This window comes from Mustela nigripes, chromosome 2 (assembly GCF_022355385.1).
Source record: "Mustela nigripes isolate SB6536 chromosome 2, MUSNIG.SB6536, whole genome shotgun sequence".
NCBI lineage: Eukaryota > Metazoa > Chordata > Mammalia > Carnivora > Mustelidae > Mustela > Mustela nigripes.
In genome coordinates, this window is record NC_081558.1 from 141,587,410 (window position 1) to 141,601,206 (window position 13,797).

General features: G+C 34.7%; 1 protein-coding gene across 10 annotated transcripts in view; it reads right to left on the reverse strand.

Annotated features, from left to right (window-relative positions):
* The window catches only part of MBNL1 (muscleblind like splicing regulator 1), a 196,193-nt gene that overhangs the window by 110,221 nt on the left and 72,175 nt on the right, over window positions 1-13,797 (reverse strand). The window lies entirely within an intron of this gene.

Sequence of the window (13,797 nt, forward strand, 5' to 3'; positions counted from 1 at the left end):
GACTTAGTGTTTCCAAACCAGGAAAAGGAAGGACTTTCAGTGTTCGAGATAACGTTTGTTTTCTGTAGTCTGGAAAATAAACATTTCCTATCCAGTTAAGCAATTAAGCACAGGGACTGTGTGTGTGTGTGTGTGTGTGTGTGTGTGTGTGTGCGCGCGCGCACGCGCGCGCACGTGAACGCGTATGTGTAAAGTGCTTGTGTTTGTGAGGGTAAAGGTAGAAGGAGAGAGAGAGAGAAATGAGATGGGAAAGAGAAAGATTTTTTTAGAAGTATTTAGTGTTCACGTAACACCAAATTTTGTGCTGAAGTTAGAATATATCTCAGCAAGTTATGTGCACATGAGCCACGAAAAAATAGCAATTTGTCAATAAAATCAACAGGAAATGCTTACCTGATCATATATATATATTTCTATTAATTCAAAGACACAGAATGATATATTACATAGTTACAAAAAATAATAGAAGTCTTGGGCTTCTAAATTGGATTGATTTGTTATCTTTGTTTCAATATAGATAAACCATTTTCTGCATTTAAATAATGTTAACATTTTTTTCCTGATAGGAGAATAAGCGGATTTTGTCCTGATATCATGCTTATATAACACTAGACATATCTACTTTATTTTAATACATTTTATGTAATTTATTGTTTACTGGGGTTACTGAGCAATGGCCAAGAGAAGTAATCCTTTTGTATTTGTCAAATATGGATACGAATGTAACCTATCAAACCACGGTTTAAGTTGTCAAGGTATGAGTAAGAGCTTGTACTGCAACCATCCATCTTCCCATGTATTAGGTGGAAATGCATCATACAAGCCTCTGATTCATGTCTGGGTACAAGATTATAAATTAAAAGGGCAAGTAACACCTCCATGTCAGGTATATGGCTACATCTACTAGTTCAGTTAATCCTCATTGCTCAGCTTTGAGGCAGGTATATTACTGTTCCCATTTGACAGATAAGAACATTCAGAGAGGTTGGAAAATCTGTCCAGCAAAATCAGAATGTCCCTGACACCTTGGGTAGAAACTAGGGACTAGTGAGATTACACACACACACATACACACACAGGTGATATTTACAATGTACACTTTCTTGGTTTTTGTTATAGGGATTGTTATATATATCTTTTAAGATGCACAGAGAATCATAATTTATATCTTTGAGGATTTTTTTTTAAACGATTTTATTTATTTGACAGAAAGAAAGACAGCAAGAGGCAACATAAGCAGGGGGAGTGGGAGAGGGAGAAGCAGGTTTTACCACGGAGCAGGGAGCATGATGTAGGACTTGATCTCAGGACCCTGAAATCATGACCAGAGCCCAAGGCAGAGGCTTAATGACTGAACTACCCAGGTGCCCCTATCTTTGAGGATTTATAGAAATCTTCAACTATTTGGAGACTGCTACTCCTTCAGTTGTCAAATAAGAAAATGTAAAGGGAAAATTATTTCAAACCAAATAGCAGACAGATTTTAAAATATCCAGAAGGCTTTAATTTTATCATTAAAATCAGTCTGTTTTGAAAGACATGCATTTTCTTTATACACATCTGACACTGCTAGCTGACCTAAGCCAAGTCAACTCGGCTAAGGAATAAACAGTACTCTTTTATTTGTACCGGGTTCTCTTAATGCTGAATAGAAAATTTGCCTGTTTTTATTTTTGTTTGTTGTTATTATAAACTTTATGTTGTATAATTAAATGTAACCAGTATTATTCCTTTTTTAGGCCCAGTTTCACTCCTAAATTAGCTTGTATCTGTCTCTTAGCACAGGCACTTCCAGTTCTACATTCCTGTTTAAAATATTTCTTCCCCCTCTCTCCACCTTTTTTTTTCCCCTTGCAGAAATGACTAATCTTCCTGTTATTCTACTCTGTCAGTTTTTCCCCTGATATTCTTTTCATGTTGCATAACATTTACTTTTCAACAACTCCTTTTAGAATTTTACTACTGTATCCTTGATGCTAGCCTTCCATTTTCAACAGATTAACACAGTCAATGTTTACATATTAGCAAACTTTTTTGTCAACTTCTATGCCATTCAGATTAAGCTATCTCCTGAAGTCAAAATGCAACTATTCCTTCAAATGACATAATGTAAATGTCCATCTGTTGATCTTCAAAGCTAAATTCAGTCTAATCCTTCGTTATCAGACACCACCATTAAAGGGCTTAGCTTTTTGTCTCCTTTAAGATTTCCTGATAACTATTAGCAAAGCAACATAATGCCACTTCTTTTAAAATTCTCTTAAAAAAATAAAATAAAATTCCCTCACTTTCTAGGACTTTTCCCACAACATCATAAAACGTATTAGCATAGACTGACAAGAAGAATGTAAAGTTTTTCATCTTTATGATTTTCAACTGAAAAAAATTATTTTAATTATATGTCAAGAATCTGACTTCTACTCTAATTTTAAGTAATTGTAACAGCTATGTAGCTACATACTATATGAAGATGAGTAAAGAGTAGAGTTTCTATCCTGGAGAAAACATCTGAGTTTTAGAATTACAATAATTATGTAAATACATCTAAAATATACGACATAATATTGCATGCCTAATAAAATGTTAAGCATAATCTCAGATTTACGTAGTCCATTTTTTGGCAAATTCAATATTATATTCATTATCTCCTAGTCATAGAATCCCACAGGAAAAGCAGTAACTTACTAGTCCTATTTACACTGGCTATTCATACAAGAAGATGGCCACAATGTTTTAGAAATCGTACATTTTCTAAAAGCCAAAAACACCTCTAAAAATCCTAACAAAACACACTTTAATTACAGGAGATAAAGACATCCCTAAAATGTCACCCTCACTTTCTGAAAATAAAGGTCAAATAATGTTTAAATATTTGGTTAAGTTAAAATAGCATAAGATCTTCCTATTTACTTTTAGTCTTGGGGGTAATCCCCATTATTCCCTCTTCTAACTTTTTCAAATAACAAAAACTAAAACTTCTTGTTTGTCACATATAATGCCCTATATGGAGACATCTCATTTTTCCTTGGGCAGCACAAATAACTTTCCAGCCTCTAACTTATTGTCCCTGTTTCAGACTCTAGGGCCAGGGACTCTAAAGTCAGCAAAAACATTCTTGGTTCGGGGCGCCTGGGTGGCTCAGTGTGTTAAGCCGCTGCCTTCGGCTCAGGTCATGATCTCAGGGTCCTGGGATCGAGTCCCGAATCGGGCTCTCTGCTCAGCAGAGAGCCTGCTTCCTCCTCTCTCTCTCTCTCTGCCTGCCTCTCTGTCTACTATGATCTCTCTCTGTCAAATAAATAAATAAAATCTTTAAAAAAAAAAAAAAGCACATTCTTGGTTAATATTCATCATATAGGACATCAAATGTTACAGTAACCAAAACCAGATGCATGTATGTGTTTATTTTTTTTAATTACATCACATTATAAGTAGAAAACAAATCCAAACTATATATTGTACCAGATTTCAGCATCATTAAAAGTGGGAACACGAGAAATTGTGCCCCCTTAGTGTGATGCAATAAAAAATACAGAGCACCATCTAGGAAGTATCCTCACCAGATAATAAATAATAATATTAAATTGCATTACAAGTGAACTCAAGTCTAGGTTTAATTTTTAGTCTACAGAAAATCAGGGTGATGGAAGAACAAAGTAAACATCACTGTATAAGGAAACAATTAGAAATTGTTTCCTTCTAAATTGCTAAATTTAGAACTTCAAATCTTCTTCATGACAATGACTGAATTTTTCAACAAATAAAGGCATAGGGAGAAAAAAGCAGAAATTATCATAATGTAGAAGAATCTTAAAAGATACAATATCCAAATGGAGTGTGCAAATCCTATTTGGATGTTCATGGGATCACTCCGCCTATAAAAAGGCTCTTGCAGTAACAATAGGGTAAAAACTGAACAAAAAGTGGGTACTAAGTAATATAATTATTGTCAATTTTGATAGATTTGGAAGTAGAATTATATTTAAAACAAGTTATAATCTGTTATAGATACACACTAAAGAACTTGTAGGTATACTAATAGGATGTTTGAGATCAGTTTTAAAACACATCAGGGATTAAAGGTATGTTGAGGTAATAAAATAAGATGGGAAAAATAATAACTGATGCACACAGGATACAAGCATACAAAATGTTGATTCATACATCAAAAATAGCACTGTATTTTCTATAATTTTGTACATGTTTAAAAATTGTCATAATAATTTTTTAAAGCTTCAAAAAAAAAAAAAAAAAAACCATAAACAGAAAGCAAAAGAGAATGAGTTACTGCCTGGAAGAATAACCAAACTTTGCTATATATCTGACCCAGAGTCACAAAGCCTAGTTGACAAACTAGACTTTGCTTTTTACAATTTGATCTGGCTGACCTAATTCAATTCATTCATATCTGTGAACATAAATATCTCTATATGTAACAGAAAAAAGACTAACTTAACCTATGTCAAACATATATATACACATATATATTATATATATGGAAATAAATTACAAACTTAAAAAATCTGAAAATATAGCTATCATTATTAAAATGTTTTCTTGTTCACCTTCATGTCACTTGTGTATGTATCATTAATTCAATCAAATGATAAGGTCTTCAAGAGCAAAATTTGTGTCCTAGTCTTTCAATCAACAACTGTTCAACATATGTTCCTAATAGGCCTACTACTTATCAAGTATTCCACTAAACAGTGAGAACACAAAGGTGGCGAGAGGGATGGAGGGAGGTACATAATTATGATTTATGTCCCAAAGATAGTTACAGAGATATGAATGGGGCACAATACAGACACAAAGAGACAATAACATGGTTAGGGCTGGGGTATGGAGAAGCTTCCTAGTAGAGCTAATATCTAAACTAAATCTAAATATGAAAAAAGTTTACAGAACTATTTTAGGGAAGGAAAAAAAGTTGTAGGAAGAAAGACAGAAAGGACGAAAGACTTTATGCTAGAAAGCAATAGAGCTTCCTCGCAACAGGGCACTATCACGAACACTCAACGTTACAGGCACTAGGCCTCAGTCAGTGACCCACTGGACTCAACAAAATGCTAAGTACTTAGTAAGGGATCAATAAATATCTATTAATTAATACCTAATTAATACCTATTAATTAAGGAAAGCATGGAGAGATAAATGCTAGTACTATTTGACTGCTCACTGTCCACAAGCCATTTTGCTAATATATTGAAATAAATGTTTCTTTTTTTTAAGATTTTACTTAGTTTGAGACAGTGAATAAGAGAGAAAAGAAGCAGGGGGAGGAGCAGAGGGAGAGGGACTCCCTGCTGAGTAGGGAGAATAATGTGGGGCTCAATCCCAGGACCCTAAGATCCTGACCTGAGCCGAAGGCAGATGCTTAACCAACTGAGCCACCCAGGTGCCCTGAGATAAATGTATTTTTTATTCAGCCTCACATCAACCTCAAGGTGGGTCCTAAGGGCTAAAAAACTTGTTCAGTCACTCCATCAGCAAGTGGTATATTAAGCGATGTTCTAATGGTTTCAAACAATGTGGAAAGAAAATACCTGAAAATAAAATTCTATGTGGCTATTCTACATGGCCAATTGATTAAAAAAAGAAGAGAAGCCCACTATGAACAGTGAGCACTCCTTAGTATCTAAGTAGCTCTCTGGAGGGGAAGGACTTGAGTTGTGGCATCTGTCAATTTCCATGATGTAAATACTCCCACCACCGCCAATTTCAAGCTGCCAACATGACACCACTTAACCTAGAGTTGGGAAGAGATCTTTATGTGGGCCAGCTCCAGCACACCACTGGCCATAGCCTTCAACAACCCATTCAGGTAGAGAGTTATATTAAGAGGCTAATTATATGTTCAAGAGGATAACAAACAAATCAAAGAAAAGGTTCAACTGCTAGCTCTGTCTACAGGAATCTGTATAAAAGCAAAAGCCAATACAAGTTTGAAATTAATGAACTCCTAAGGAATAGAATACAATGTATGAAAGGCAATGAGAGTCCTCAAGGAAACATACATTTTCTGTGAATGAAGAGTTGACAATTAAAATAGTATTTTCTATATGATTAATGAACTGTGATTACTAAATGATTTCCTATTAAACTATTCCTCCCTCAGGTAACACATAAGGGGATTTATTTCTAATTAGAAAAGTTAAAAATGAAAACACAGTTGAAGGCAATTATTTGGTTTGGGTCATCAACAGACATGGCAACCAAAAAAGGGGAGATTACTTTTGCATACCCTGTGTTTTACAAGATTCCTGCCATATAAAAGGTGTTGAATGATACTGATCAGAAAGAAGAAAAAAAAAAAGCCATCATAGAACTAGATTTATATACTTGCAGCTTATTTATAGTTAAAGAATATGAAATACATGTATATAAAGGGGGAGTTCAAATGATCAGTATTAGTATATTTACACCATTGCTTTAAAAACATTCCTTTAGGTTACTCATTTAATAATAGCACTGAATGAATAAGCATAGTTAGAGGAATTTTATATGTGTACAAAAGGGAGTAAGAATTATTAATATTAATATATTGATCCTATCTCCTTACAAAATCCCTTTATCATTGAACAAAAGTATCCAACAAATAAATACATCTAATAAATATTTCATGAAATATAAAACAGATTTTTCAATAGAATGCAAATATAATGTTGAAGAGAAGCAACTGGTGATTAGCAAAGCAAAAAAAAAAAAAATTAAATTAAATACAAATTTCTTGAGAGGTCTAGCAACCTTAAAGCAGATGTCTCCATTTGGGGCATGTGGGCAGTCCAGTGATGACCTGTGACTGAATATCTGGCTTTCATAAACCCACAGCCTGTCTATTAACAGAATCCTGGCTTAGAGAGACTCCAGGGGGGAAAAAAAAATGCAACCCATTAGCACCTCATTATGCTATTTAATACACATGCAAAATAAATGCAAAGGATGTTTCTGAGCCTTGTTAGAGTCTCTATCTATATGTTGTTTTTTCTGAATAGTAAGTCCCAGACAGCTTTTCCTGGGTCTATTTGACTATTGATTTTTATTCACAATGCTTATCAAAGGCAGAAGGATATCATTTTTTTAGTCCCCTGCCTTACAGGAAAAAAATTCACAGAATAAATGACTAAAAACAACAACAAAAAATCAATCAACAATACTTGCCAAGTATATAAAATATCTCAAACAACCGATTTTGTTACTTAACTGAATTGACAATTTTTTCAGCCCAGTTATCAGACTGAGATGAGAGTATAGGTGTATAGTTTTATCTTTGCGGTATCACAAGTAGTTGTGCCGTAAAAGTTCAAGCCAAATAATTCTAGTGTTCTATACACAATGTTGATTTCATTTCCTTGAATAAAAGAGCCCTGCAAAGAGATGACTGTGTCAACTTTTAATGAAATGTATGGTCTACTTTGTAACTATAATATCTATAATTCATTTTTTTGTAAAGCTTGGAGGTGGGATAAGGAAGGTTAGAGCATGGATCAGGAGCTAAGATTTCAACTGATATTCCACATTTTGCCCCACTTTAATAGTAGTAAAGCGTTTTTTATTGGAAGTTTACCATGTGTCCAGCCTATGGGCAGACATTAGAGATTCACAGATGACAAAAGACATAGTCTCTGCTTTTAAAAAGCTTCCAAGAGAGGGGACGTGAGGGTTCAAACTAACCACAATGGTCTCCACTAGAGTACGGTAGAGTTCTGTGTCTATTGACACTGCATTTCCATGCAGTAAAATAATCTTAATAAGTAATTTATGTGTTCTCATGTTTCTATATAATGGTAATATTACCTAAGTTACTAGAATCCTATCTAAAACAAAAGTGAATAGGCTTTGGGTCAGAGATCAAGAGATTGCCTTAGGCAATAATTGTTCTGTTCAGATTAAAAAAAAAAAAGCAAACAAAACAAAATTAAAAACTCAAGAGAAAACAAATACTGCTATCTCTTCCAGTTAGTTTCAAAGTGGATCTGACTACATAGTCTTTTAAAATTAACACGTCACTATATTGCTATACAAGCAGGAAACATGACCTGGAACAGAGATATGGAGTCACTGATACTAAACTCCTTACAATGTTCATGATAAAGAATGGTACACACTAGGCTCAATTTGTTATCTCCCAAACATTTTCATTATTTCCCCAACCTGCAAGATTAGAAATTTAGACTAGCCTCATAATTACCAGCAAACAAAACAAACATAATACAGAGATCTTCAAATTCATCGCTTTTGGGCATTGTATGAAAAGGCTCCCTGCTCAGGACAGGAAGTATTGCTTCATTCCAAGGGGAGATGCCCTATAGAGTCTGTATCTCTTTAAGATTATTATCAAGGTCTTACCTTTTCTGAAAACACACAGTTTGCAGAAAAGCACGCCAAATCTAAAATAATGGATCAGCAGAACTTATTCTCTAAGCAGATGACATTTACAAATTGTGACGCTCCTTGAAGAGGGCCAGTAAGTCTTGAGAAGTAATATATCTTAATGTTCAAGTGGCGACTGTGGCAGTTGTTACCAGCTACATAATTACTCCACTCTAATCTTAATGAGCCTGAAGTACTAAATTTTTAATCTCCCCTGATGACCCTCTTCAAAGTGGATAAATACAGGTTTCTTCTGAAATACTTAATTGCTAGGACTACTGGTATCAACACATAATCTGGATCACTTTTGACCCTCTAGAACTTTTTATTTTCTTTTAAAACAGCTTATATCATAGAGCCCCTAAAATAATTCCTGGAGGGAAAAAGTCATGAGCAGGTTAAAACAGGGCAGGGTCTAGGCATTTATACCTTTCAGAAGCCTCGACTCTTTTTTCTGCTTCGGGCTGAAGATTTACAATACTGTGAAGTTTTTACACTTGGAAGGCAAAACTTTTTTTTTTCTTTCTAAAAATAAAGTGTGGAGAAATTTAAGTGCAACAGAGATACATGGACCTCCCTATAAATAACATGTTATCTTTGCTACTATTACTTCTACAATAAAACAACAATAATTACAGTTGCTATGGTTGCAGTCTGGTACCCAGAATGTTCCTCTCATAATAAACAGCAACAGTGATCTAGGCTCATCTCAACATTTTCAGTAGAGTTTTTTGTTTGTTTGTTTCTTTCTTTCTTTTCTTTTTCTTTTTTTTTTTTTTTTTTAAAGGAAGGAGGAAGGAAGAAAGGAAAGAAAAACGAAACTGATCATTGCTTCTATCCTGGTAATATCACTTCTCCCTATGCAACTTTTGAAGGATAAATATTTTTCTACATGAGCTTGATACTTTTCTAACAAAGCAGTTTTATTAACAGAGAGTTAATACTGTTACAAAAACAACTGTATTTTGCCCCACTGTACCCACCAATTATCATTTCCCATTAGAGACATGGGCTATACATACAGCCATGCATCAGGAAGCCTGACCAGGTCCCTATGCTCTACCTGTACAAAATAACAAAACACAGCGTAAGTGCAAATAAGGGCCTGTTCCAGAAATTTACATCAAGATAACAGAAACAAATCCATTAGAGTGCCAGAGCAATTTAACTGCTTGAGTTCTACCATAAATGAAGGATTCCTCAGAGAAATACTTATAGTTATATGTTACTATTCAACACATGTACCCCTCCACAAAAAAATTCACTAACATTGAACTTAAAAGCACATTAAATCAGGGTGCCTGGTTGGCTCAGTCAGTTAAGCATCAGGACTCTTGATTTTGGCTCAGGTCATGATCTCAGGGTCCTGAGTTCAAGACCCATATCGGGCTCCCTGCTTAGCAGGGAGTAAAAATAAGATTTTCTGACTCTCTTTCTCTCACTCTGTCCTTCCCCCCAAAATAAATGTAAAAATCTTTTTTTTTTTTTTTAAAGCACATAAAATCTGCTCACAATTATTGGTCATGGTCAAAAAGAAACATTGCTTTCAATTCATCAAACACTTAATACATGCCAAGGATATTCAAAACACCATACATACAGTGGTGATTAATGTAAGCTTCCCATTCTTAAGAAGCTTAAAAGCTAGTGTGGGGAAAATGAAACATGAACAAATGAATTGTAAGATCAGGTATAATGTGATTTGTCTGTGACACACAGAATGCTAGGGAAAAGTAGAAAAGAAAAGTTATTCATTCCATGGAGTATGTCTCATCTGATAATCATTGTATAATAAGGGCCACTTATGAGTAAGGCCACAGAGACAGAATTAAATTCATCCATCACCTGCAACCACAGGCTGGTTACAAATCCAAAAGTTTAGCAACAAACAAAAAGCATCTATAAGAATCAACTGGCTATACAGAACTTCAAATATAGGGTATAAATACAGGGTACTGTATATTTTATTATAATCTTAAACTATGTTCTATTCCTCCTTTTATTAGCAAACTCAGGTATAGACGTACATACCTTTTAATTTTTTTTGGAAAACCTGCTATTATATAGCAAAACACCGTAAACCTTTAATGCCTTTAATCAAGGCATCAGAAGAGCCAAGGAAGTTCTTTACCATTAATAGCAGCAAATACCAGCAGGTCAGTACCTTGACCTTAATAGCAGTATTTATCCACCAGGTGTGTCAGTAATGCCTTTTTTTTTTTTTTTTTTGTAATGCCATTTTCATGAAATGAGACAAGATAATCCAGTTTTTGCTAGGACCTACTGACTAGTCATATTTAAAGGGCCCCGATGATCTTAGGATATTTAGGACTATACTTGGGCCCTAATCTCACTGGTGCCTCCTTGGTTCCCCTAAGCAGTAAAACAGATGGATTGTGAGACATTGTTTCTAAAGACCCTTCTAACTGCAATCCCAAGAACCTATGGATCATAGGAGTTCGATATTAAAAGCAATAAAAAGAAAAACATCTTCTTTCTTCATGGAAAACCTAGCACCTGAGGTTTTTATTCTTAAAATTCTTATAAAGCTTCACTTGCCAAGAAGTCGTTGACTATAGAGTGATTTGCCTTGACATAGTTACTCTGGTAAAAACTTTAAGTGGAATCACTGCTAAATCTCATTTTCTTTCAAGTTATTTCAAAAATACTAGAAACCCTTCCAATGGTACAAATAAAAATGAGCTTAGTATGTTATATTCCAAATTTTCAATATTAACCTCATATTGAAAAATCATAATAATCAAGGGTACTTAACTAGCCAGGATATTAAAATTCGAAAGCTGGCTGCAGTCCGTGAATGACTGCAGAGTGTCTTTTATTTTTTAATCTGTATTGATTTTATTTCTATACTTCAAATTGACATAAGAGCTAGTCATGGCTTAGAAACAAGATTTGCAGCCTGTCCTTTCAAAGATCTATGCAGTAATGATAAACCCCGTGGTTGGAATCCATTAGGCTCACACTGAGCACTGTCCCTGGGTGAGGAGGTGGTGGGGGAAAATGTGTCTTTTCAAACCACCTAGAATAGAATCCGTAAACCCACAAACGAATGATTTTCCATCGATCAAGCCCTATTTTCACTCAAATACAGTTTAAAACCACGTGTGGAATAAATTTTATCAACCTAAAACATTTTACCTTTAAGATTATGATGATACAGCTTTATTTGTGCCACTGGAATAAAAACAAACAAACAAACAAAAAAAAAAAAACAGTTCAAAAAATAGAATGGCCAATGTTCTGCCATGATGGTTGAGTTAAAACTTACAATGCTATTAACTAATTTCTTGTTGCGTTTCAAGACAATATTCATTAAATAACTGGAAATGTATGAAGAAGTATCCTTTTCAGGAGTTTTGTCATAAGATAAACACGTTTTAGTGATCAAATCACTTTCAGAATGCTTGTAACTTGAGATTTCATTTTTCTTCCAACAGTGACCTGTTTTTCTCTAGAACAGTTACTCAGAAAAATATTTTCAGCTAGTCATAAGAATGACTTCCTTAGAAGCCCTTTCCTTTGTACTATTAAACAGTCTGGAAAATTGCTTGCTTGACTCATTCATGCTGTCAAAATACACTACAGGCTTAGGCTGACCATCCATTTTCCATTTCCTAGAACACATGTAATTTATGTATGAAGTTCTAAAGTTCTAAAGGAGCAGCATTTAGAGTTTTAGTACCACTTTCATGTGTTGATAGTTTATAAGACTATATCCACACCCACAAAGGATATGTCTGAGGACTGCTGCTTACGGAAGAAAAGTTTCACACATTTAAATCCATTATACTTAAAAGGTAAAAGGTAAGAGGTCACAAGAACAAAAGAAGGTCTCTTTTGTTTTAATAGACTATGTTTTGTTTTGTTTTAATAGGCTATCATCACTTTTAATTTCAGTGCTACAAATGAGACTCAGAAATTCAAAGAGAACATATAATAGTTATTAGGAGATTACTCTATGTGGAGTTATTTGGAGATACTAAGAAATAAAATATGTTAAAAAAATGAAATTCTGCCCCAAAAAATAAGTTATGAGTCAAATAGGTCATCTCTGGAACTCCACATTTGTTGACACACATTATAAGACTTAAAAGTAACACTTTTTCTTTTATCAACTGGCTATTATAATTAATAGAAAACAGATCACAAAATGAAAGGTATACAATAAATGAAAACCTGTTAATTATAATCAACATACATTAAATAGCATTTTTTAGGGAACAGAGATCATAGGGAATGTCATTTAGAGAGAAAAATTATTTTTGAATCAGAAATCTAATAAAGACATTAATGAAATGAAGTGACTCCACCTTCTTTCTAACTATGAATAAGAAATTACTAAGTAGGTGAGAAGATATTTGTTCTCTAAATCCTGTTTTAAAATTTATCTACAGCACTAATCAGAAAGCAAAGCGAGCTCTGTGTCAGAGTCTGGAGCATGCAAAGACTTCCAGATGGTTTTATCCTTAGGAGAAAAATACATCTTCTACATAGATTGTGAAGTCGTGGCAAAAATACTATGTTCCCTGAACCTCTCAGCAATGTTAAAAGAGCGATTGTTAACCAGGAGCATATAGCTGTTTAAAAATACATCCGGCCATATTTCTTGGCTTAGAGATTCCAAGTGAGTAAGTCTAGCTGGTAGGGCAAGCGGTGGTGGGGAGCAGAATGGGGGAATATGCTTTCCCAAGACTTTTTTGCTTTGTGCCGGAAGCCTGGAAAAGTACCCGAGATGCTGTTTGGCACACAGTGGGCATGCCACGTAAGCTGTTGACTCACTTGGAATTAAGTGGATCCTACTGTTAGTAAGGTTGATCACTAGGCAAGGGAAAGGCTTGGGTCTAGTAGGTATTTGGAGCGTAAGTGGTCCAATTGACAACATCTCATATAGTCTGTTCAGTCCTAAGCTTTTCCCATTTCTGCTGTTAAAAGTTCTAAGATGGTAGGTCTTTTGAGTCCAGGATTTTTTTTTTTTTAAGATTTTATTTATTTATTTGATAGAGAAAGACACAGAAGGAGTGGGAGAGGTAGAAGCAGGGAGCCCTCTGCAGGGCTCAATCCCAGTATCATGACCTGAGCTGGAGGCAGATACTTAAGGACTGAGCCGCCCAGGAGCCCCCGAGGCCAGGGTTTTAATGGGCATTTCAAAAAATAAATAAGAAAAACAGTCATGTTATGTTCCCTCATTCTTCAAAAATCAGGCTAGCCAAATTAACCAGAGGTGACAAAAGGTTATAGATCAAAAAGACCTAGAAGGTAAACATAGGGAGAGGGTGATCCTCTAGTATTCTGAAGCAAATGTATTCTGAAAAAGTAAGCAAACTTAAACGTAGAGTTCCTAATCCAAGAAGGATTAATAAGGAGCACCTTTATTAACATGAAAGTCACTTTCATCATCAGTATCTC